Source organism: Cygnus olor, chromosome 4 (genome assembly GCF_009769625.2).
Source record: "Cygnus olor isolate bCygOlo1 chromosome 4, bCygOlo1.pri.v2, whole genome shotgun sequence".
Classification (NCBI taxonomy): Eukaryota; Metazoa; Chordata; class Aves; order Anseriformes; family Anatidae; genus Cygnus; species Cygnus olor.
In genome coordinates, this window is record NC_049172.1 from 47,923,699 (window position 1) to 47,949,006 (window position 25,308).

The 25,308-nt window shown below is 38.4% G+C and overlaps 1 long non-coding RNA gene across 4 annotated transcripts; it reads left to right on the forward strand.

Moving 5' to 3' along the window:
* Window positions 1-540: 540 nt before the first annotated feature.
* Window positions 541-22,866, forward strand: LOC121069900. Of its 4 annotated transcripts, XR_005819741.1 has the most exons (10): window positions 541-654; window positions 2,403-2,479; window positions 2,991-3,048; window positions 3,460-3,658; window positions 3,749-3,904; window positions 7,384-7,628; window positions 8,997-9,170; window positions 11,934-12,046; window positions 21,563-21,639; window positions 22,771-22,866. It is a non-coding gene; the product is annotated as an uncharacterized LOC121069900 (long non-coding RNA). The 4 variants fall into 4 exon arrangements; XR_005819739.1 differs by lacking the exon at window positions 22,771-22,866 and having other exon boundaries at window positions 21,563-21,882; XR_005819740.1 differs by lacking the exons at window positions 2,991-3,048; window positions 22,771-22,866 and having other exon boundaries at window positions 21,563-21,882.
* Window positions 22,867-25,308: the final 2,442 nt, after the last annotated feature.

A 25,308-nucleotide genomic window follows, 5' to 3' on the forward strand; every position in this document is an offset into this window, starting at 1 on the left:
TCAAACCTGTGCACACTCAGGACAAGAATTCTCTGCCTGGCTTCTACATGCCTGCTTACCAAGACAGAGAACAGCAAAGGAAAGCTAGTGCAGCAAAGGCAAGTGATGTAACTGAGCTTATACATAGAAAAAAAAAAACCCACATCTTCATTCCTTGCAGTGCTGTGCTGTCTCTGGTAGATGTATATGCAGAATAACATTAAAAATAAAAGCTTAGGTAATAGCAGAAACTATTTTGGCGTTGATTTAGTTCTGTACATGTGAAGTGGTGAATCCTCTGTCTTTTCTCACAGAAACAGACCTTCTTATCCTTCCAAGGATAAACCAGAGTTCAATGGGTGCCTTCCTTTAGAAACCACTCTTTTGTGATCTGTTCTTTTGGGCGACTCTCTTCTCAGGACAAACAGGCTAAGGAATTCCCCAGGGGAATATAACATTGATTTTAGAAACAGATTATTTAAGTGTTCAAAGGAAGAGAGAAAAGCTGAATTAAATGCATTAAATTGTTATCGTGTCATGATGAGTTGTTACTCTTCACAGAAAGCTAAGCAAGATACTGAAAAGTTCTTTGAAGAAACAGAGAATTAACATAAACAGGTAAAGGTTTTGCATCCCCTCTGAAGAAAAAAATTGTTTCTTCTCCAAGTTTATCAGGTAAGTACTGTGTTTCTTTGCTCTCTGCCTCTCCCAGTCAGCCTGTTCAGCTTTCTCAGGAGTCCATTTTCCCTCTTTAGGTATTTCCTCTTTCATTTATATATTTAAGGAGTTAACTAGCTTGGGCTTATCTGCTCCAGGTAGTTCTTAGGTTTTTATATCATAATTAATTAAATAAATTGATTTAGAATTGTGTTATGGCAGTTCTTCGGTATGATACATCCTTGTCTTCAGATAATTGTCCTCCTGCTGACAGTGGAGGGTTATTTCACAGTTCCAAGCTACTCTGACTTGTTTTAAACAGAAATCATATTTTATGTTACACATCCAAATAATAAAGGATGACAGTATTGGTTGAGTATCTTATTTCAGGTCTTTAACAGATAAATTAAAGAGCACAAAAAATTGCTATGTTGTTATTATCTTCTGACCACATTAAAAAAAAAAAAAAAGCGCCACTCCTCTTACTTGCTTCCTCTTTTTTCCAGCTTTTCTTCAAGAAGGACTTCAGCAAAAGATGCTCAAAAATCTAAATAATACTCTGCTATTATCTGCTTTCCCCCAAAGTATCTAGGCAAAATGGAGTTGAAATAGTCTTCATTCTCATACATTTAAATTTTCTGTTAAGTCTTAGTTAACACATCTAGTTGTTTACATTAATTATGTTAATTGTTACACTCAATTTCTAGATCTATTTTCTACAGCAAGATCAAGCTGCTTTTGTCTCTAATAATAAGTATGGCTCAGGAGAAGCTGTCCTGTGAGAATAAAACAATTGGTAAACCTAGAAACTCATAGCTAGTTAGATTAGTGGTGATCAGAGAACGTTTCTGTTGTTTAATTTGGTTCATTCGAGAGGACAAAGGAAATAGCATTTGCACTTGGATGGTAGCAAATTCTACTTTATGTCACTGGATCCTAAGCAGTGGCATGTGGTTTTCTGGCACATTCAGTTAGATTTTCTAAAGATCTTGTAGCTATGTTTTCAGGGACTTAACAATTACAGTTGGGGACAGAGTTTTGAAGGCGCTGTGTGCAAAGCAGGTTCCACTGGGACAATTCAGCTTGGCTTTTTTGACTTAACTTGGAGGTATCGCCCTCACTGTAGCTAACTTCCTCTGAACCTCCATCTTTAAGATGCAATTATAAAATATGTGAAACATTTCATCTTCCTGGAGCAAATCAGCCTCCATGGACACATACACTCAGAAACCTTTGGTCTCATTACTATTTCTGAAAAAGAACTTTTCTACCTCTAATAATTTCATAGAGGTGAGCAGTGGGAATGTAAAATCCTATCTTAGTCTCCGTGAACTATTCAGGATGATTTAAAGCATAGCAGTGAGGGTCCAAAGGAATATGTTTTTTAATTTCAAATGTAGTCTCCCCAGTGTTCCTTGCACAAGGTTTTAGGTAAATGTTCACCAAGAAAATTGTCACATTGTGTAAACTATCTATACATTGTTCTTTTTAATTATAAGACCATCTAGTGGCATTTCCTTGCCCATAAAATTCCCTAGCCCTATATTGCCAGGTGTGGCAATAAATCATGTAGCAGTGAATCATACCAGGCCCTTTTTTCATAACACTAAAAGCTACAATTCTCAAATAATCTTTGTCATTGCTTCCCCCTCAAAATTAGAAGGTATTGTTATGAGGTGATATGCAAATTTTACTCTCCAGTTCTTTCTCAAATCTTCAGACGCTGATAAGCATTTTAAACAGTTGATGTATTACTTGTTTTACAGCACTCATTTGGAGTTAGAACAGCCTGGAGTGGTGCCCTGGAACTGATTCCTGATGTACCGGAACTGTGTCCCTGGCTGTATGTATTAGTCTTCTGGCACCTCCTTCCTTGCAAAATTAGCTAGGTTTTTATGATGTTTTACATACTGCATACGTTGATGACATCCATCTGTTGATTTATGGTGATTCTGAGAGCAATAAAGAAATGAATATAAAAGCTGGAAAGGTAACTAATCCTTTTGAAACCCACTTGCAGATTCAAGTGGCTTTCCATGTAGGGCTGTTGGATAGAGCAGTTTTTCATTCAAAACTTAACATGGAAGTTCCATTTCTTATTTTCTAAATAAGGAAGTTACCTTCTTGATTCTTCAGTCTGATTCTTTTTGATTCTTCAGATCACATGCATCAGGCTGAACTGTTGTCTTTTGACCAACATGAAAACAAACCCAAACTTTTAAAATATATAAATAGTTTCTTGCAGTGGGAAACTATAGCAAGCATTAGGCCCTCAACCTCTGCCCTTTTGTCAAAGCAGACTGCAGAATGCTTGCTAATATGTGATATTTAAATGTTTCTTTCTTTGCCTTCAGATACATTGATGTCAGCGGGCAGTGGGGGAAAGTAAAAGAGGAAATTGTTCGTACAGAGGTCAGAGAGATCTTTTGAGTATTAGCTTGACGTCACTGTGTCTCCTGATTTAGGACAAAGACAATATTTAGTATCCATAGATATTCATATGCACAAGATCAACAACTGAGTGCTTAACTCCATTGCAAAGTAGACTCAACGAATCTGTCAAGGAGGATGGAGTACTGAGACATATGTTATTGAATGGAACTAGAAGAATTCTTGTTCCAGTGTGGACTCTAATTCTTTGTACTGTGGAAAGTTTAAACCACAGTGGGATGCAATGATACAGATTATATCTTTGTCATATTCTGTGACAAGACTTTTTTTTCTTATTCTCTGTGACTAACATTTCCATAAATTTGTCTGTCTCTGGTAACATAGCAATAGACTTTAACTGGTGTTGAAATACTTGGTTGCACTTTTTTATAGGATATAACTGTTGTGATTGAAAGAGCTCATCATGGAACAAGGAAAAGATTGCTGCTGCTTATGTGAGAGCAGACACTTGATTTCAGTGCAGAATTGTGTCACTGCAACATCAGAAGTAAAGGAGGAAATAAAAAACTGTAAGAGCATGAAACCACTGCAGATTTTCTGAACTGTGAGAAACGGTTTCAATGGATATCCTGTAGGTGGTTTAGATGCTACCTTGGGGAAAGGTGTACAGCTGCAGATAATTTCTTTAGCTTTTTCTAATCCTATCTTTTCTCTGTTACAGGGCAACTGAGGCGGTTGCATGTGATTTCTGTGGACTGAGTGCCTGACTTTCTCATTGTCTTTTGCTCATACTGGATTTTTCCTCTTCCTAAAATAACTTGGTCCTGGGAATGAACCATTCAGCAGCCTGGAACTTGAAACTCAAACTGAAAAAAAGGTGGGCACCATCACTTCATACTAGTGGAATAAATGTCCTGAATTTAATGGGGTTAAAGTGGTATAAAATTTTTAATGAGAGTAGAATGCAGTTTGTTAATTGTTAATGAGCGTAGAATGCAGTTTTAAACATACCAAGTTGAGTGTGTTTTAAGTGGTTCTCTTAAAACGTTTAAGCAAATGCCTTTTTACTATGCAATTGCATGACAAAATTTTGACGTGATTTTGAGTTGAGGCTAGGTAGAAAAATATGTTGTATTTTCTATAAATACTGTTTTATACATAAGCTATATATTTGTGAAACCATACCAAGTTAATAGAGGGATTCTTCAATTTTATTACATGCTGGAAATATTGTTCTAAAAATGCTTGAAGTGATTGAAACAGTTGATGTACAGACATATGGGAAAGAAGAAAGGTGCAGATAAATGTAATAATGTCTTTAGATTGCTGTGCTTAAAAGTAGCATGCTGCCAAGTAGGTTAAATAGCACCATCTTTGAATGAAAAAGCTGCTGAGCAACTTGAAGCTGCTGATTATAGTGCTTTTGAGAAAGCAATGCCTGTTCATTATAGAGGACGTGCTTTATGAACTATGAATCTTTTTTTATCTCATGCAAAACTATTTTAGATTAAGTCTCTTTCCAATTTGTATTGTTCAAATAATTATACTTAGCTGGGGTCAGAGTTTGGATAATGCATTCCCAGCCCCTAGGTTTATTAACTGGCTCCACAAGCAGACCACAATGTCAAACAGCCCAAAGAGGTTTACTATTTACTCTGCATTTTGGGTATTTTCAGCTGTGTTGCTCTTTCGTGCTGCCGTCTAATCAATTTAGCCATTTGATAAGTGCTTTTCCATTATGTGACTCACCTCATTTACTGAAGCTTTTCTTTCCAAACAGAAACATACACTTAAATGCATTTAAGACTACATTCTTCAGAACGGACCTCTTCTCAGTTCCAAGTAGTAAACCACAGTTAAAACAGGAATAGAAAGATGGTGTACTCAGTGAGGGTCCAATCTGGGGGAACATCTGGGTTTGTTAGTGTGAGCGGTTGAAGTATGCTGAAGTGTTTTATTTAGGGCAGACTTTTCTTTGTGTTTGGCATTTTGGTCACTCTGTGTGCTTGCTTCGTCTGAGTAGCTTTAATGGGAGGTCCAGGCAGAGCAGGGTAGCACAGTAACAGAGCTGAAATCTGAATGAACCTCTGCAAATGCAGTTCTCTCCATATCACAACCAGCATCCTGAAGCAACCTAATGCATTTGCCTTATTGTTACATCAAGCCTGCTTCATGAAATGCCCAGATAGTTTCAGTTTTGTCTATGTGAGTCCACATTTCATCTGAAGACCACTTGCTCAAATAACATATCTTCTTCTGTCCCCTGAAATATGTGAAAATTTTAAAAGAATTTCCCCAGGTCATTTGAGCTGGGAAGAAGGGCTGTTTTCCTCTCCAAAGTTGTATAGTGATGGATCTTAACATCATTGTTCCTCTCATCATTTCTGACAGTTTGGAGCTCTGGTTTCAAAAAGCAACCAGAATGTGACAGTGGCGCCTTCACTACTAGTCTGTGGACATTAAGACTCATGCAGTTAGTATGGCCTTTTGAGGCTCACTTTCCTTTAGATGGTGTGATGAAACGTTGGTCAGTACTTCTTTTACTGTTGATACACTCAGTTCTTGCCGACGCTTGCACTGTCAATCTGTTATCAGTAGTTTCCGAGAATGAGCTGCTGCGACATTTCAGGAAAAGTCACTTGAACTCAGTGTAATTTGCTTTTATTCAGTGACCTGTGTACATGAACTTCCAATGACTGTTCTCTTCCAAGAAAAAAAAAATTAGAAAATAACATGCTTGGTTTGTCTACTGATAAGACACCCTTCTGGAGGAACAGGAATTGGAAAACCAGATGGATGTGGATTGAGATCTAGATTCCTATGCCAACTCCCTGGCACTGGATCACTTATAACTGTGCATCTCTAATTCCATTTTCTTTCTTTTCTGTGTATTTTACCTCTAAGTTTTGCAGGTCCAGGAGTGTCTCTTTTCACTTGTTTACATACAGTATCTTGCACAATACAGCCATAGTTTTGGCTCGCACCTCCAACCATGGTGCTAATTCAGGTGAATAACCATCTGTTGCTTTCCTCAGACATGGTTAAAGCTGTGTTCATATATCTTTGCTATGTTAAAGTAGGTTTCTGATGAACATAAGTTAATTACTGATTAGAACTGGATGCTGTGTTGTAAGTTGTTCAGAACATCTGTGTTGTCCTGAGGCTAAGCTTTGCACTTTGAATGTTCTTATAGCCTGAGAAGTATCCAGCAGACTGAAAGAAACATGAAGACCATCTCTAAGTTTTGCTATGTCTAAGTGATTTTCATCTCTTTTGGCCTTCTGGTATATGCCATTAACAATTCAGGAGGCCAGCGACTAACATATGGCTATAATTTGTCTTGAAACCAAGGGGTGCAATTATTTGTTATGCAGCAATACGTACCTTCCCATTTGCAGCAGTACTTGTAAACACACACAGAGGAGAGGCTACCACATGCATCATGGCAGGTATTGGGAAAGATTTGTGTACTTTGGTTTAACAGTTTGATTTTCTTCTAGAAGTGTTGAATATTAATTAGACTCATTTGCATCATCTGTATAGTGTATAGGGCCCTCCTATTACAAAATATTACTATGAAATACACAGGCTATGTAGTATCCACCTCATTTCGTTGAAATCTACTGCTTGTTGTGCAGTAAACTACTGTGGAAGTAGATGTCACCTGGCAATTGTAATGGTAATGTTGTAATGCTACATATGATTGAGGACAGAAGTAATTTGTTACCCTGCCCTTCTGCAGTACCACAATGAACGCATAGAGTCTCTTATCTCCAACAAGGGTTTTGTCCAGAAAGTAGTAGCTGACTCAGCTCTCTGCACTCAACAGCATGTGCTGTTCCCCCATGCTGACAACTCTGAACCTGGAAGCAAAATGTAAACGTCTGTTTCACTGGCTACTCCTTGCATTGAGCTGAAATCTGAAGCCCCTTACCGAGCTGTAGAACAGTTTCATGGAGCTGCAGACCGTTACTCATGTAACATTGGTGAATGTGTGCAGCTTTTTCTTCACCCCTGCATAGACCTTAGACAGGGAGGGAAGTAATCTATCACACATGGGCTGGAGGGAGCATTTCTTCAAGTCAACAACCCTGTCTTTAAACTGAACCCTGCTTGGCCTTAGGTAGAACCACTTTGCTCTACCTCTTATATGGCAAAGCTACAATTTACCCAATGCATTTAGAGAAATTATTGCTTATTTCCCATACTTAAACTACTTTTTCTTTGTGTTTAGATTCAATTTTAAATGTATTTTAAAGTGAGTCTACTGGTGTGTTGCATGTTTGCAACAGTTAAATTAGTCGCTCTGTTTTGTAGTGTTTGCTTGAACTTAAAAATGTTTCTCCCTCTCCCTAGGGCAGAAAGACTAGCAGTGGTTCCATTCCAATTGAGTCACCGACTTCCCTTCAGAGACTGCCTTCAAATTGGTTCAAGTTACAGTAACAATTTTCATGATAGAAACACAGGTTTGGTTGAGAACTGGACTGAATCTTCCAAGTGTCTGTTTGCTCTTCTGTGACTGTATAAGGATGTTTTTTCCACCTGTGATGACTGCTCTTGATTCTTTGTTGGCCCTCTCTGAGTTTTGGTTCTGAGGTGAGGTGAGCACTTGCATTGACTTGGCAAAAACTAACCCTTAAGGGTCGTCTTCTTAAAAGATGGAGATTGGCATTGCGGAATTATACCAGTTCAAGGAATAGAGCAAAAAGTCTAGAGTTAAATCACTGACTGTGTTCAATTGATACAATTCGGTTTTGAATGTTCCCATTAGAGAAGAAAAAGAATAAAACAGCAGGAGATCTTGTCTCTGAGGAAAGCCAAGTTTAATAGTGCATTCTCTGCTTCATTGCTTATTCCCAAGTTATTAAGTTTTGCAATCTTCTTGTGTGCGAGAGTTGAGAAAAGAAAATGATTTTTTATAAATTTGCCTAATGTCATGTATTGATGGAAGTTTCAAAGCCACTAAAATTGACTAAGTTGAAAGTTTGTGATGATATTGCATCTCTACAGCTTTCCCTTTGCTTATGCAGATTGCTTCCATTTCACTTCTATGCCTAAACACATGACTTGCACCAACTTCCAATTCTTTGTACCCCAGTGCTGCCTAACAGCAGCACACAGGTTCAGTACTTCCCAGAAAGCAGAAGATTGTGAGTTAAAAAACAGGGGGTAGGAGTGCGGGGGAAGGGCTTTGTATACCTCCATGTTGTTAACGAGGTTGTGAATACAGACTGGTTTCTGAAGGAAGCATTCGAATAAGCAGGATGCATATAAACTTCTGATGGGAAGATGAATATTCTTGTTGTTGAGGTACCCTAATGTTGGGTATCTTAGTTGATTTGGAGGCCCTGGCATGGGCCTTTTTTATGATACAGGTTAAGTCATCCCTCTCTGTATTTCCATTTTCTTTGTGCTAGTAAATTAAGGGTAATATTTACTTGTAATAAACACCCCCATCATCTGTGTGTGTTTGTCAATTATTTGTCTCTGATGTGCAGTTTTTTATCATGATTAGGCCATGCTTTCTGTTGAAGACATTCGTTAGTACTGTCATACCAGCAAAATTAAGTATTGTGTGATGTGTCCTCATCCAGAATGTTTATAGTAAAACCTAATTAAGATTTGTTGGAACATTTGTGTTCTCTCTTGTGTTCTATATGCTGGAGCTTTTGTGAGCTTGGGAGTCACATAGAGAATCTTACGCATTTGCCAAAAGATGATAAAAGATAGGCATTGTTTGAGAAATTTTCATTTAGATCTGGTTCATTATAGCCTTCCCCTTGCCCCTATAGAGATGCTGTCATCAGTTTCTGTAGTCAAACTGCTGTATTGTACTGAATACAGCCTTTGTATCTGAAAACATGCATTCTCTTCCTTAAAAAAAACAGAATTCACAGGTTATATTGCTAAGTGACATTTTCTGTAGATGTTTATACTGTTGAACAATTTGTTTCTTTTCTCCATAAAAGGTTGTAAAATGGGTGAAAGCATTTCATGTCCAGACATGCAAAGGGGCTTTCAAGTAGCCTCTCCCCCAGGGACAGGAATGTCTTCTGTTGTGGTGAATTGCTAAGAGATGGCTCTTGCCGTGTAATGCTGGAACAGGATGCAGCAGGAAAGTCACATGCACACAAAGTCACCAGGTAAGTTTTTTAATATCTCATTAATCAGTGCAGACACTGTTTTTCCAGTGCAAAATGAAGAATCTTGGTTGCACATGAAGGCTTTGGGAGCTTATCCTGGTTACACTACAGCTGCTGACCAAGGTAGAGGAGAAAGGAAGGAGGGAGAACAGAAGGAGAGAGAGAGAGAAGGAAGTTTTGATTTGGGACTGCAGCAATAAAAAAGAAGCAGTGCATCTGACTTGCCTTTTTTTTGCCATTTTTACAGAATAAGTAACCTGAGGGACAAGATTTGTAACACATTTGGCAGTTTTTCAGGCAGAATTGTAATCAGACATGCCTTTGTCTTCTCTTGGCTTCTTCCAGTTTCAGAAAACTATCGCCATCTTGACCAAATTAATTTCTGCCATCACTGTTGCTGTTTTTGGAACCACCCTCACAGAGAGACATGAGACAAAATATCACTCTTGTTACATGCTATCTTTTGTTCTGATAATTGACTGGATAATTGAGTGCCTTTAAAGGCACAATTTGCAGAAGCAGCTGAATCACTTTCACACTGGGCATTAGGTACTTTAAATAATCTCTAGTTTGGTGACAAGTGAAGAAACTTTAGCTCCTGTGGAGAATAAAGTTAGACTCTGATTTGTAGAAAAAGTTTTTTCAAGGATTGGCACCATATCTTTCTGTATTTATTTCAATAGGAAATTGTGAGGTATTTAACACTAGCAAACCAAGCTGGCTGCTTATGTCCGGCCTATGCATGGACATTTGGTTGACATAAGTCAACGGTTGTCCCCATAAGTTTGTGTGCACCCCTTTATATGCTTGGTGTAAGCCAGAAAACCTTAGTCTTGTGTCAGATCTTCCTGAATGATGCCTGTTGTGAGTCAGCATAAGGGTCTTGCTGTCACAGCAGTGTAAACTAGGACCATTCATCTTCAAAAAGCAGGCCCTACCAAGACTCCCTAATCCGACTGCTACAATTAATGCCCACTTTTCTAAAGCAGTGTTTTCAACTCAGGATTTTCATAAGTCATGGTTTTAGTACTAAATGTAAATGTGGTAAATTTCATTTCATAGTTTGGATTGCACCCAACATTGTGATTTTATTTCGAGTATTTGACACATCCTATTTTAAAATGCAGAGCGTGTTGTAGTGCTTATATGTGAAGTAATGGCAGGCCAGCTTTGCTCTTAAATAATGAAAACTAGTTTCCTGGAAAGGTAGCTGTAAATTTTATCTGAACTTCGAGGTATTAAGGCTTTTGACACCGTTCCCCACAACATTCTCCTCAAGAAACTGACTGCTCGGGGCTTGGACTGGCGTACGCTTCGCTGGGTTAGAAACTGGCTGGATAGCCGGGCCCAGAGAGTTGTGGTGAATGGAGTCAAATCTGGTTGGAGGCTGGTCACTAGTGGTGTCCCCCAGGGCTCGGTACTGGGGCCGGTCCTCTTTAATATCTTTATCGATGATCTGGATGAGGGCGTCCAGTGCACCCTCAGTAAGTTTGCAGATGACACCAAGCTAAGTGCGTGTGTCGATCTGCTCGAGGGCAGGAAGGCTCTGCAGGAGGATCTGGATAGGCTGGACCGATGGGCTGAGGTCAACTGTATGAAGTTCAACAAGGCCAAGTGCCGGGTCCTGCACCTGGGGCGCAACAACCCCAAGCAGAGCTACAGGCTGGGAGATGAGTGGCTGGAAAGCTGCCTGGCTGAGAAGGACCTGGGAGTCTTGGTTGATAGTCGGCTGAATATGAGCCAGCAGTGTGCTCAGGTGGCCAAGAAGGCCAACAGCATCCTGGCTTGTATAAGAAGCAGTGTGGCCAGCAGGTCTAGGGAAGTGATTGTCCCCCTGTACTCGGCTCTGGTGAGGCCGCACCTTGAGTACTGTGTTCAGTTTTGGGCCCCTCGCTACAAGAAGGACATGGAGGTGCTCGAGCGAGTCCAGAGAAGGGCGACCAAGCTGGTGAGGGGTCTGGAGAACAAGTCTTACGAGGAGCAGCTGAGGGAGCTGGGATTGTTCAGCCTGGAGAAGAGGAGGCTCAGGGGCGACCTTATCACTCTCTACAGTTACCTTAAAGGAGGCTGTAGAGAGGTGGGGGTTGGTCTATTCTCCCACGTGCCTGGTGACAGGACGAGGGGGAATGGGCGAAAGTTGCGACAGGGGAGTTTTAGGTTGGATGTTAGGAAGTACTTCTTTACCGAAAGGGTTATTAAGCATTGGAATGGGCTGCCCAGGGAAGTGGTGGAGTCACCATCCCTGGAGGTCTTTAAAAGACGTTTAGATGTAGTCCTTAGTGATATGGTTTAGTGGAGTACTTAGTGTTAGGTCAGAGGTTGGACTCGATGATCTTGAGGTCTCTTCCAACCTAGAAATCTGTGTCTGTGTCTGTCTGTATAAGAATATTAAAATATATCACTTACGGACAGGTTTGTATTTGCATTTTCATTGCAGCTCCTTCTCACTAAATTGTAACCCTAAGTTAGAATTTTAGTCTAAGAGCAAGCTTTAACCAGAATTGAAACTGAAAAAAAATCCAACTCTTTTTTGAAAAAAAAAATATATATATATATATATATATATATATGATCAATTCGGAGCCCCTGTTTTAGACACAAAGTCACTAGGACAAGATTTCAAGTCAGTAAGACTTAATTGGTTATTTTTTTCTGTATTTTTGCTCCTGGGATATTTGTAAGTGTAAACACATGTTAATTGTATTCATCTTGCTTTCCTTCATCTAGAAAGCTGAAGGAAAATCCTTCTGCTTATCATTACAGGCAGCTCAGTCTTGAAACACCTACATCAGAGCATAAAGTCTGTTAGTGCTTTTCTGGATTTAGTCCCTTCCTGCAGTCTTGTTGCTGTGCATTTCCTACCTCAGGGAACACAGGTCAGTTGACAGTTCTGCCTTCTACTCTTCACTCTTAAAGTAATCACAACGGATTTGGTAATGAACAGTTTAATGACAGGATATAAAAAATGGATGAAAATGTTTAAAGGCTCTGTGATTTGAGAAGAGTTCAGAACCAACAGATTTATGAAGTCATCAATGTATATCAGGTACCTGAAGCTACAGGTGGCTTTCTACGTTGAGAAGCAAACATATTTAGCCTGCCTTTAAAGGAAGAACAGGTACAAAAGCTGTTGGTTTTACACATAGTGATCTTGATTCTGTGCTGTAGTTTTGAGCTTCCAGTCTAGAACACATACACACATACACTCCTATTCTATACGCAACAGCGTATGTTTAACTTTATAACTTTACTAGTCCCATTTTTGGCAATATTATCTGCAGATCTAGCTTTGTATTTTCAGATCTTGCAAGTGCCAGCTGCTAGGCACAGATCTGGAATTCTGTTTCTTTTGTTTGATCTCAAAATCAAAATTGTGTCTTTAAGAAAACATCTTTTAAAATGGTTAACATTTAAATCATTTTTCTCACTTCCTGTCTTTACGCCGAGTGAGTCTGTATTTGGCATTGAGTTCAAATGATGTGCATGGGAACTAGGTTAGGCCTGCCCCTCAAAGCACTTGAGAATCTTAAAAAATAAGAGCACTTAGATGGAAGTGTATATACTTCAGGTTCTTTACACACTTCCATTATTTTGCTGTAGCATAGGGCGTAAAAGATGCCCAAGGAAAACTTCTGAGAAGCATTAGATATAATCTTACTTATCTATCTACGGTCAGTACCGCTAGTATTTAATACAAATTTCTGTTCAGGCTCTTATTTAACATTTGCCTGAGTAGTCAATACAGAATCTCTGTAGATTTCATTTAGGAAGTGTTTCTTTGTGTGCGGTTTGTATCATTGCTCCACTAAAATATACTAAGTGCTTAGGTTAAACCGTATTGTAGAAACATTAAGCATCTCTCCCAAGATTATCAAAAGTGACTTCTGATTTTAGATGCCTATTTTGAAATACAGTAAAGAGCTTGGTTGTAAACTTTCTTTCTAGTGTCCAAAACTGTAGTTATGAATATTCATTTTTCTTCATTACTTCCGAAAGGGGGCCTTCTTTCAGGGCACCTGTGTACGTCTCTTTAGTGAACACATTATGTCATCGTATGAACAACATTGTATGTAGGTTAGGTTCTTCCAGCCAGTGTTCAGAGGAGTGGAGTTGAGTTCCCACTGCCATACAAGTCTCCAAAACTTAGTGCCAGCTCTGCACTTCAGTCGTGCATTCAGTGTGAATTACAGCAAAGTCCAGAAAAATATGCTGATATTTGTCCTGTGTGGAGTCTTTTTATGCTTACAACTTCACCCTAAAAGACACAGACCTCTACCTGTGTGTTCAGCAAGTTTAGAATTATCCATCAGAAATAATCATTTTAAAAAAAACTAGGTCTGTTTGGAAAGGCCATTTCCTAATAAGGAGTGGGGTAAAAATGCTACATTCCAACTGACAGCATTTCAAGTTTTTAGCTCAGCCTTTTTTTACAAAGCTAACCTTCACTGCTGTCTAATAAAATGAAATAAGAGTGAAAAGTTCAAATATTAGACTTTCCTGTGGAGCTGGTTTCATGGTAGCCTGACAGCCAACATCAACAGTATGATAGTAGGGAGTTCATGTTTCTGTCTAGTCTGTGGTGGCCTGCTGAGATGGCATATGCCTGGGAGTAAATAAAAGCCCTAATGGGAAAACCTAACTTGTACCTCATGTAGATCTCTAATTCAATGACCGAGGGAGATTTTTCTTTTCTTCTTCAGTATCTCAAAGTAGGTATCATTTATTTGTATGCATGGGGGAAAAATGGGAAGCACATCACAGCTCAGAGAAGTGTATTTTAGTTTGTGTAAATAGCTAAGGAAACCTCAGTCTTGGATCCTAAATTCTGTTCTCAGCCAAATTCAGACAGTTGCCTTGAAATCCATAGAGGTGGTTGAGAGAAACGAGAACAGAAGTTCACCCAGGTAGTGCATGTGAGGGAGAGTCTCTTGTTGTTGTGATTTTTTTGTGTGTGTGTGTGTGTTGATGCAATTAAAAAAATTATTTCTTAAACACATAGATTTCTCCCATGGAAAAGAAACAACATTAGATACATTGGATTAGACAAAATTTAATGTGGACGTTGCTATCTAAAGAAGAAACAACTTAAATCAAGGCTTTAGAATAGAGTGGAAAATAGAGAAAGAAATCTTCATAGCATTGTTCAATTAGAAGGCCTCCACTGGGCCTTTTTTTATGTTTGTGTTGTTGTTAAAGGAGTTAAGCTATATTTTCACTTAGTCTGCTAAAAATAGTGTCTAATCTTCCAATGAAGAAAGTTTCAGGACAAACAGAGTGGCTGAAGATGAGTGATGAAGTATAAGTTTATGACCTTTGAGCATTTGACTGCAGTACTTGAGTTGTTTATAGCTGTTGTCTGTGTCATAAACAAGATTTGGCCTCGCCGCATGTGCTATGAGGATGCAGAAAGATGCTGAAACGATGTGGACATTGTAAGAAAATAATTGTGCCTGTCTTTTATCAACAGAACCTAACGTGCAGGTTTTGTGAAAATGACAGTAAAGAGGAGAGCCTTGTCCTTTCTTTTTGTTGGGTGGTAAATTCAGGAGAAATGTGAAGGAACACAAATTCATAGGCAGAGTTCTGGGGAGTCACTTGCAGTGTATGAGAAGTAGACTTGTATAGAGTCATTCCTATTCAGCAGTGATGAGCTAAATTAAGTGGACAGTGACTTCTGTTATCTATTATTCAGCTACATAGACGAAACACAGCTGTTCAGGAGAAAAGCAGACAGATACCTCACTAGGCAGCAGACACTCCTCTTTTTCAGCTCATTCCTGAGCTTTCCAAATATGACTGTGGGAGATGGTTCCAGCTTTACACTGGATTTAGCCTGGAATATAATACTTTTTCCTCATGCAGTAGCTACATTGTAGGGAAGAGTTGAATGCTCCTTTTAACAACACTTGAGAAATATGGTTATTGAAAGCACTAAAATTATATTCTTCAGTGGTGATGATCAGGAAAGCCCAGCACAATCTATTATATGTTGAGTTACTTTTGCATTCTATTCTCTTGATGTGGTCTCCTGTATCTTCATTTTTTAAGATTACAGACATTCACTGAAATTAAGTCCTCCCCCATAGTGACTAAAATCCAAGTGTTAACTTTTTGGGTTTTTAAAATGCAAACAGTAATTCAAGTATCTTCATTATAATTCTAAAGAAAAAGCAGACTGATGATTCTAATTCTTTCAGGAAGGATGATTCAATATGATTTTGAAAACCAATGTAGTAAGTTTTATAAACTCCCATTATAAACTACACTGTACAATCAACGCATACAGTGACTAAAGGATATGATACAGTAAATAAAAAAAGTAACTAAAGTATATTTAAAATTAGTGGTGTGCCCCAGAATCCAATTAGAGGGTTTCTAAAATCTGCATCTGGATCTGCATTAAACAACCACACCGCTTTTAGTTTAGTGATTTTTTTCCTTAAAGTAGGCTGTTGTTTTTCTCTGTGAGGAGGTTATAACTAAGCCTGTAAGTAGAAACGAAAAAGGGAGATTTATGTATATGTAAGAACATATATATATAAATAGGGATACAGTAAGATTTCAGCATAGTGTTTACCTTGAAGCATACTCTGTATCAGGGACATGCAGCCAAATGCTTGAGGATAAACATGACTCACAACCACAGGAAAACTGGCTCACCAGTCGTTCTGTCTGTGAATTTATCATTAATTAAGTAGTTCTGCAAGCATCACAAGCCTGGTGTTCTAACAAATTTTTTGTCTCACTGGTGACTGATTTTGGAGGCTAAGAAGATGCTTGAACTGAAGCTTTGCCAGTGGATGGGAGGTTTTAAGACTCCTTTCCCTGTGAGGTGATATTGCAGCTCTTCTTTCAGGACACTTGGTCTTTCTCCTTTACTTTACCGCCTATGTTACAAAATTTGCAAGAATCTAGTTATCTTGCAGATCTCTATTCATCTGCCAAATTTTGGTTAAAATTGGGTGAGGAGATCAAAACTTATTAAGGAAGCACATATGTACAGACAGTAATAAAATAGGTCCTGCTTCTGTAGTAAATTAGGGGGAAAAAAAGGACTTATCAGTCATTTAGCTTACATGTAATAGATTTCCAAGAGGTCTTAGTTGCCCATATGTTGATTTCCCTTAACCAGCTGGTGGCTATTGTGAAGATGAAGAACTTTCAAATCTAGGCTATAGTGACAGATCTATAGCGTGTGGTACTTGTGCCGGACTTACATAGGAGTTTAAGGTGGCTGAGTGACCTCTTCTAGCTAGCTTGAGGCTTCTGCATGACGTGAGTCTGCCCTAATAGCTCAGATTAGAAAAAAGAAAATCTAGAGAATCATTTTGTGTGTGTGTGTTTTGTGTCCATGTTTAATGCCGACACAAGAGTCCACATGAATGTTAAATAGTGAAAAAGAGGGCCAGGAGAAGGAATGAAGAATTAATGTTGGCAGTGGCATATGGAAAGAGATTAATAGGAATGCAATAACAGCCACCCTTAATGTGAGACAGAGACCTCTCCAATTTAAAATAATGAACAGAAGTAAGTTTTCCCCTTACGAAATGTTGAAGGCAAAAATCATTACCTAGACAAATGCTGGAGCTCTGGGGTTTTAGTACATATGTTTTGAAGTTTTCCAGTCACTGGGAGATACTGGAAAATATTTTCCTAGATATTAATATTGTTCTTGTTGTAAAATATATTCCTAGACAAAGTATTCATTTTAGAGGACTATATCAAGTCTCCGTTTTCATTAAAAACAAACAAAGACCTTTCTTCTATTAACGGCAGATGGTAGGCAAAATGTGAATCTCCAAGAAGAGGAAGGGTCTGGACTCTGCTATAATAATTTCAGAAAAATATACTTTGGGTTGTGTGGTAACTGGCAGGAAAGCTTCTCACTTTAATGAGATTCCTTTAAATAAGAGATGAACGCCAAGAAGGCCAAGTCTTCTTTGTAAGGAGCTGCACTAATCAGCAGAAGGTTTTCCAGAAGTGTTAGCTTTTTTGAAGGCCTACGGAGAAGTGTTCTTTCCTCCTGTACTTCTTTTCACTCAGTGCCTCTTTTCCTGTTGTTTCTTCTAGCTGCAATAGCATTTTTTTTAAAACTGTTTTCTAGGATGCTGAAGACCTTTATTACCCCTTAGAGGTTCTTACCTCTTGAAGAGGTCAGACACTGCCTGGTAGAAACCCATTGTTTTCTAAGGAACTATGCTAGTTTATACTACCTGATCTTCTGTCCTTCTTCTGTATAACGGTATACAAAATTTGAATGCTCTGGTTTAGGTATAGTGGTATTAACCTAAATAACCACATGGATACTTGGAAAAGTAATCTGAAAAAGAGCAGTATGTAACTGATGAGTTGCTGACTCATCCAGGGTGGGCAGCTGCAGTTATCAAGGGCCAGCTGGATACAAACAAGTGCAGATGGATAACATCAGTGAAAGCTTAGATGAAAAAGATGCAAGGATGCTGAACTGGGACAAGGGAAGAACTGTGAATGATATTACAGCACAAATAAAAATGAGAATAAAACATCACTGCACTGTCAGCACTTAAAAGCAATCAAGAAAGTAAGTCGAAGTCCAGGGCAGTTAACAGCCTCTTATTGCCTGCTACAGTCTTTGGACTGGCCCCACCAAGTGGGCTCAATTTGGTTTCCAGCAACTAGGTATAAAGGCAGCTCTTATTCCTCAGTTATTTTAGAGGCTATTTTGGGCAAAAAGACAAATATTTTATTAGACAAACGTGATTGTCAGTCCAGAATATTTCAGGATATTTTCAAGGCCAGTTTCTTTTTTACTGTAGCTGGTTGAAGGGATAGTGTTTCTGCACACTGTCACAGTTTTTTTATGTTCACCACTTATCTTGATGCCAAACCATAACTTCATTTATTTGGGGTTTTGACTGGCAGCCGAGTAATTTGCTGCAGCTGAACAGTGTAACTATGTGAAATGCAGGTGGAGACCAAACATGTCAAAGTAAGCAGTACAGTCAAATCCTTGGTGCAAAGGAAGGAACCACAGGTCTCTCTTCTGAACCATTAAAATGTATTTGCCTACAGGAGGATTTGAGCAATGAGAGGAAAATTAGTACTCTAAGAACTGGGGAGCGGGGTGCTTTTCCAGGAAGATTTAAGGTAGAATTTAATTTTACATGGAGCCTGTCATACTTGAGGTATCCCAAAGTGTTTTATACAGTAAGGTGTTAAATATAGAACAGTGACTTGGTAGGCAAAACAGAGCAACCACTAAATCACTTCACACATATGCTATATATGTCCACACATTGGACAGTAATTGAAGGGCTTTAGTAGTAGCAGGACTGTGATTCTTGACCTCTACCAGCTCCTGCTGAGGTGAATTTAAGAGGTTCCTGTTTACTGCTTTCCACTCTGCCCCTTATCAAAGGGAGACAGCTCACTCCTAGCAAAGGAGGCCGAGGAAGGTAACTTTTAAATCATCCCCGTGTACCTTGCCAAAGCTTCTGACTAGAGGAGCAGTGTGGTACATATGAACCAAATCATTAAGAAAAGACACCAGCTCCTTTTGGAGGTAAACTGTAATGCTGGAGTATTCAAAAGCTGCATTTCTGTTGTTTTTACGGGGGGTAAGTTCTAGGTGGTGTCTCATTAAACATCTTGTGTTGCTGCGTCCTTGGTAAAACAACCAAAATATGAAGATGCAGAGTTGGTAAATAAGAGACTGCTTAGCATAAAGAGAAGGCTGGGGGGATCTTACCAATGTATATATATACCTGAAAGGGTGGTGTGAAGAAGATGGAACCAGGCTCTTTTCTGTGGTGACCAGTGATAAGAAAAGAGGCAATGGGCACAAACTGAAATACAAGAAGGTCTATCTGAACATCAGGAAACACTTTTTAAATTTTTTATTTTTATAAATGGTGTGGATGACAGTGCACAGGCACGGGTTGTCCAGAGAGGTTGTGGAATCTTGTTCCTATCTATCCGAGATGTGGTTGAAATTAGGGTAATTGGTCTACTGCTCATGATTTTTTACAAAGCTGACTATCTTTCTTTCTTATAATCTGATGTACTGGTGCCCTCTCCCAGCCCAAGGCAGATACCACCAATGTTTTACAAACCTACTGAAATAGATCTGTCATTTGAGAGAGAAGAAACTTATTCCTTGAGAAGTGTATGAGGATTTTCTTGCCCTCATTTCCTGACCCATTAAACTACAGGTTACTGCTTTCTCAGTTGTACAAAAATGCAAAGTTGGCATCTATGGGCATATTACATTTATATAGGAGCAGCAAAGAGTTTGGGGAAGGACACTTTGCTATTATTTTTGCTAACAAGGTAAAATTCAAAATCTTGCGGAAATTTACCACTAGGATTCAACAGATGCAAGGGATATTTGTCATAATGGTCCGGTATTCAGGTGAGCAGTTGTGTACAAATTTGTCTGCTGATTTTGTACTCATATGTTTGGAGCCCAAAATTTCATGATCTGTTTTTCATCCAGTTCTCAAGACTAGTCTTTGGGCAAGCTTTTCAAAGCTAGCATGTTAGTTAACTATGAAAATGTTTGCTTTTTCCATTTTCACTGGTCAGCTGAACATATGGAATCATTTGCTTGGGCATAGGCCAAATTTGCATTTGGACCTTTTATTTTACTATTCTTTTTACACTAGCAGAAGTTATATTTGTATATCAGACATTTACTGATTCAGTTTGATATACAAAGATTGGCTGAGGAGTCTGTGTGCACAATTTCAAGTTCATCTGTTTGTAAGAGAAATTCTTTGAACATTTGACTCTTCGTATCTCTACAGAATCTGGTTTATGTAAAATGAAATGTTATCCTGCACCACTTGTTGGTAGTAACTAGAACTACACAAAATATTCACAAGTAAACCACGAATCATATATATACTGCATTCAAATTTCTTTATGGTCTCAACTTAGCAAAGCTTTTTTTAGAAACTTGGTCCAATACTTGAAGACCTTTTAAATGACCTGGGCTGATGAGTGGTTTTGCTGTGTAAATCATATGAAATATGTAGCTCTGCACAGCTGTAAAGCGAAATAGATAAAATCCTGCATTTTTTATTATATTTGCTTTTCAGGTGTCAGATTCAGTAGATTCTGAGATTCAAATAAAACTTGAAGCATGCCAACCCATGTGGATCACCACCAAAAGTTGTTTTTTGCATGACTTTTGCATGTTGTAGCAATCTGTAAGACATAAGGGGCTGGTTAGTAGTCTATTCCCTAAACCACTGTAATAAGAAATTCCTTGTATGTCTAGAAGGGAATGCATACGCTGTGGTCACAGAATTGACTGCAAGGTATTGTAAAGATTCCTGAGCTGGTTTTAAGCTGGATAACTGTGATGCTCTGAGCAATCTCACTACCACAGTCTGAACCTCAGCTCAGACTGATTTATCTAGTCTTTATATTGCTACAGCTGGACTTCTACCTAAAACGGAGTTAATGTGAAGCTACCTTGGATACAGTGCTGCATTGCATTCATTCTTGTGCATTGAAAAGAGGAGGCATCTTTCTGGTTTCAGTCAGAAAATTGTGTGTGCTCAGGAAACTTCAGGATCAGGGCCATCTGTGAATGGAACCAAAATTATTTCTTTCAAGAAAAGATAAGTGTTTGGAGGCAGCAGGATCAACTTTCAAGAGAAGCATAATTTAATGTCTCAGTTTCTCCAGAACATGCATGTAGTTACAGAAGAGGGAAGAATAAAGGGGAAGAGAGGTGGGGTGAGGTGACGCCAAGTGACAGGACTCTGTTACCTCTAGATAATGGTCTTGCGGAAGTCTGCATTGTATATTAATTCTAGTTAATGAACTCAATTCAAAAGGGCATAATCAATGAATGTGTTATTTTAGTTATGCCCTGAGGTTCACAGATCCTGAGAAATTCAAGGCAAGAAAGGGAGTCAATGACCATGACACTTGTTAATTATTCCATGAAGTACAGATACTTTTACAGATGTTCACGATGTTCATTCTTTGTGCACTCTATTTCCATTGCCTCTACAAGCAGGAAAGAGCTGGGCTCCACTATTGCATGTATAATATCTTGGATTTTTTTGTTTACTTTCACAAGAGATTTTTTTTTTTTCTTAAAAAAAAAATAAGGCAGGCTCAGAAAAAAGCTCGGAGATAGCCCATAGGAATTACGAAGCAAAAGAGTCCATTTGTAGAGTAGAGTTAGCAGAGCTATTGACAGTCATCTCAGACTGAAAAGCTGAGGTGTATGAGGGAGTTTTAAGGTGGGTTTTTTTTGTTTTGTTTTTTTGTTTTGTGTGTGTGTGTGCGTGTGTATGAGATGGTGTGAAAACTCTTGAAAAGGAAAAGATTCTTGCTTGAATGCTGATCTGTGTAGACCTGCAGTTCCATCAGAGAATCTGCTCTTTGAATTTCAGGTGAACCTTCACCAAGCCACTGCTGCACATTCTGTAGTTTCCCTTGCTGACAAGAGCCCAGATGGTTCCAACTTTAAGTAAGAGTGTTTTGTTTTGTTTTGTTTTTAAACAAACAAACAAACAAACAAAAAGTTAGGAGGCTTAGCTGATGTTTGAAAAACTGGCCTTACAGCAAGCAAATTAACACATTGGATTAATTTGGCTTGTCAAAAGAAGAGCAAGAGGAGAGTAAATTACAACATGTTAAATGGAAAGCAAATATTTGTCAGAACAAGTCTCTTCAAACTGTGCTACAGCAAGATGAGTGGGAGCTCTGGGAGCTGAAACAATTGAAGATAATTCAGTTGATAATAAGAAAGTTGAACTGAAGATAGAAATTATGATTTTGGAGGTAATTAACTGTTTGACAGCATATCACTTGTTGGATTTTCCTTTGCCTTGGAGGACTGTGTGTAAGCTCAAATAATTTGCAAGGATTTGCCAAATTACAAAGGGAATTAAACTACCTATGCTAAGTATGATGTAAAACAAAGTGATAATAGTTATTCCTTTTAGTTTTGTAATCTAAGCTGGAGGAGAAGAATATGTGATTTAGGACGTTAGATTCAAGGCTTTGAATCTAAGAATGATGGTATACAAATTTCTTTCATTGTCTGCTCCCATGTAGTCCTCCAGAATTGGTCTCCACTGATTTGACATGGCTTTAGTGAAATAAAAGCAGACAAAATGGATTGAAGAAATCACTACTGAAAGAAGAACAAGCTGTTGAGGGAGAGTACTTGGGACACTTAGAAGCAGTTCTTTACCAGTTGCAAAAGATTGGGGACAATGTACCACTGAACTTAAAAGAGAAGTCAGTGAAATGTACAGTTGCTTGAGCCAAAAGGGTTCAAAAACAATCTAAAAAATACTGAGACTAAAATGTACTGAGATGTCCCATCATCTTTTAGAATTCTATGTGCTTGATTTTTAGGCTTTGCAATTATGGGTTTTAAATATTCAAGTTGTTACATGTAAGCCTGAAGTTCAGAAAGTATTTTGATTTTTATCTAAGTAAATTTGAAAGTCTATGCTTGTATTTCATCTAGGACAGTTAGAAACACCATGTCCTGTGAGACTTGCTGACACTGAGATGACTGAAAGGCATGTTGTTTGCTATTTTATATACATCAAGGAAATTTTACAACAACTGCTCTCTTTATTTCCAGCTAAGACCTCTGCTCTGATGCAGAATGAAAAGGATGCATCAGGTAGCAGTTCCCTTTCACTCAGAAATGCTAACTCTTCTTGCTTTTCCTGGCTGAGCAAGTAGGTATATGATCGCACCACCTACCAAACAGACTACTGAAGTATTTGTCTTTCTCTTCCTTCACCATGTACCTGGCTGTCTGTAACCCCTTCTGTCCTTGCTCCCTTCCTTCATTACCTCTTGTCTGTTTGCAGTACACTTGCTGGGTAGTCTTGAACATGCTCCAGCAGTTGGAGCTGGACAATCTAATTAGCTAAGTTTGCTCTGATGCTATTACATTACAAAAACAAGACTGAAGGGCTCAGATACTTGCCTGGTGTATCCTGCTCTGTGGTTTGTGTAAGTAGTAAGTGAAAGGGAGCATCCTAGTTCCTGGTATTGCTAAAATTAAGGAGCATTTTCCACAGGAATCTAAAACAACAAGGGAAACATTGAAACATATTTTCTGATTTTTTTGTTATATTTTGTGCTAGTGAAGTTGGATGGTTCTGAAATCTATATGCTTTGTAAGCTTTTCCCCCCAGCCTCACTGTGTGTTCGAGTTAGTTTCATTTCTCTTTGAACAAATAGAAACACAGCAAAAACTATTCCTTAAATGCAGAAAACTTGAGAGAGACATTAAGCATTTGGTAGTTCACCGTGGCAGCATTTGTTCTGTTTCAAATGTAGAATTGGTGAGTGGTGAGTTCTAGTAGAGTGTAGAATGAAACCCATGAAAAGACAGTGATAGCAAATGTCTCTTCCAACAAAGCAGCAGGGAGCAAATAGCAAATAAATAGAATAGACAAAGGATCATTGTGCATGTTGCAAGCTGTTGATGCTTCAGAAGAATCATTAGATGAGACCTTTCCTATGGTATTTTATATAGAATAGTGATAGGCTAAGCCCTTTTTCTGCCTTTGAGATTTTAAATGTTTTTTTTTTTTTCCTTTAAAATGAAGTTCTTTGCTAATAAGAATCCAAGTTCTTAAAGTCTGATGACTCATATATTCAATAAAGGGCATTATGTTATTGCTCTGGAGATGACAAGGGAAAGCTAGGTGAATGATGACGGCAGCGAGTGAAACAAACGGATGGCAGCAATTACTGATATTATTGTAAAGTTGTCTTTAATTTCCTTAGGTGATGGGCTTATCTGAATGAGGCTGAATACTACACTTGAGTTTTGGAACTCCTCCTGTAATTTGTCCTGAATTCAAAATCTGCTCGACTGAATGTGGAGCTGAAGAGAAACTGAAGAATGTACACTGGAAAACCTAAGACTTTAAATTTAATGTGGGAAACTGAGGTAAGGAATCATCCGAGGAAGCAGTTTTAACTGTAGCAATATGATTTAATCATACTTTCTTCATTATTACTTAAGAAAGTCCACTAAAAACTGAAGAATGTTTGGGCTCCTTTTGAGCTCATGCTTATTCACGTTCCTCCACAACTTCTGAATTCTTTGGCTGAACCCAGTTGAATCTAATAAATCAATACAGGTATCAGAAGTAATGAAGTTTCTACAAGTGATACAGTGTAAGAGAAAGGCTGCTGTGCAAGTTCACACATAACTGCACACAAGAACGGACTTGAGATAGAGCCTTTTTACATTTACAGTCAAAGGAAAAGCTGCAATCATTACTCGCAAGCATGTGATGTGAACCTGCAGGAAATCAGGCTTGATTAGTTCCAGTGCTTGGGCAATTACTTGTATTTATTTCCATTCTTTTCTCTCCTGTTTCTCTCATGTTCTCTCAGCAGAGTGGATAAATAAGAACATTACAAGACAGTTTTTGAGATTAGGACTACATTTAAAAGTGAGGTCTCTTCTTTTTAGTTATTGTAGTAGCACTTTGAACTTAACCTGCACTTAAATGAAACTGCTAGGAAGAAATGCAGATAAAGTCTAGTGAGTTGTAAGCCTACTGCACTAGTGCCTTTGGCATCAGGTAAAAATGCTGCACTGTTTAGATATTGCAAAATTGAGATTTCACTTGTGAAATACTTAAGATCTGAATGGGATTTTATGGAGAAATGTTTATGGAGGTAAGGATCCAGCAAGCTTTTTGTGTATTAGTAACAGGTACATGTTAGCTTTTGATCTCCTCTGAACAGTAAGTCTCCCAGACTTTGTAATCACTTCCTGCTGTCTGAGTACTGTTTGTGAAATAAAGATGGAAAGAGGACAGATTAATACCCCTTAATTATTGCTGATCTTGATGGAATGATGTCCTATTAGAAATTATATTGGACATAAGTAAACCTGAAAGTTTTTTTTATTCTTCAGATGTTTTGCCATTTTTGATTTTTTTTTTTTTTTAATTATGCTAGATGTTGCTGAGGCAGACAACGCTGTAGGGCATTTCCTGTAACCAGGGGCCAATAAAAGTAAGTAATCCAGACTGGATGAAAGTGTGCAAAACAAGTTAATGGAGTAAAATGGAGTAAATAACTTTTTTTTGAGGAGGGGTGGGTTGTTTTTCCATATAGTTATTGTATGGAAGGGAATGTGCTG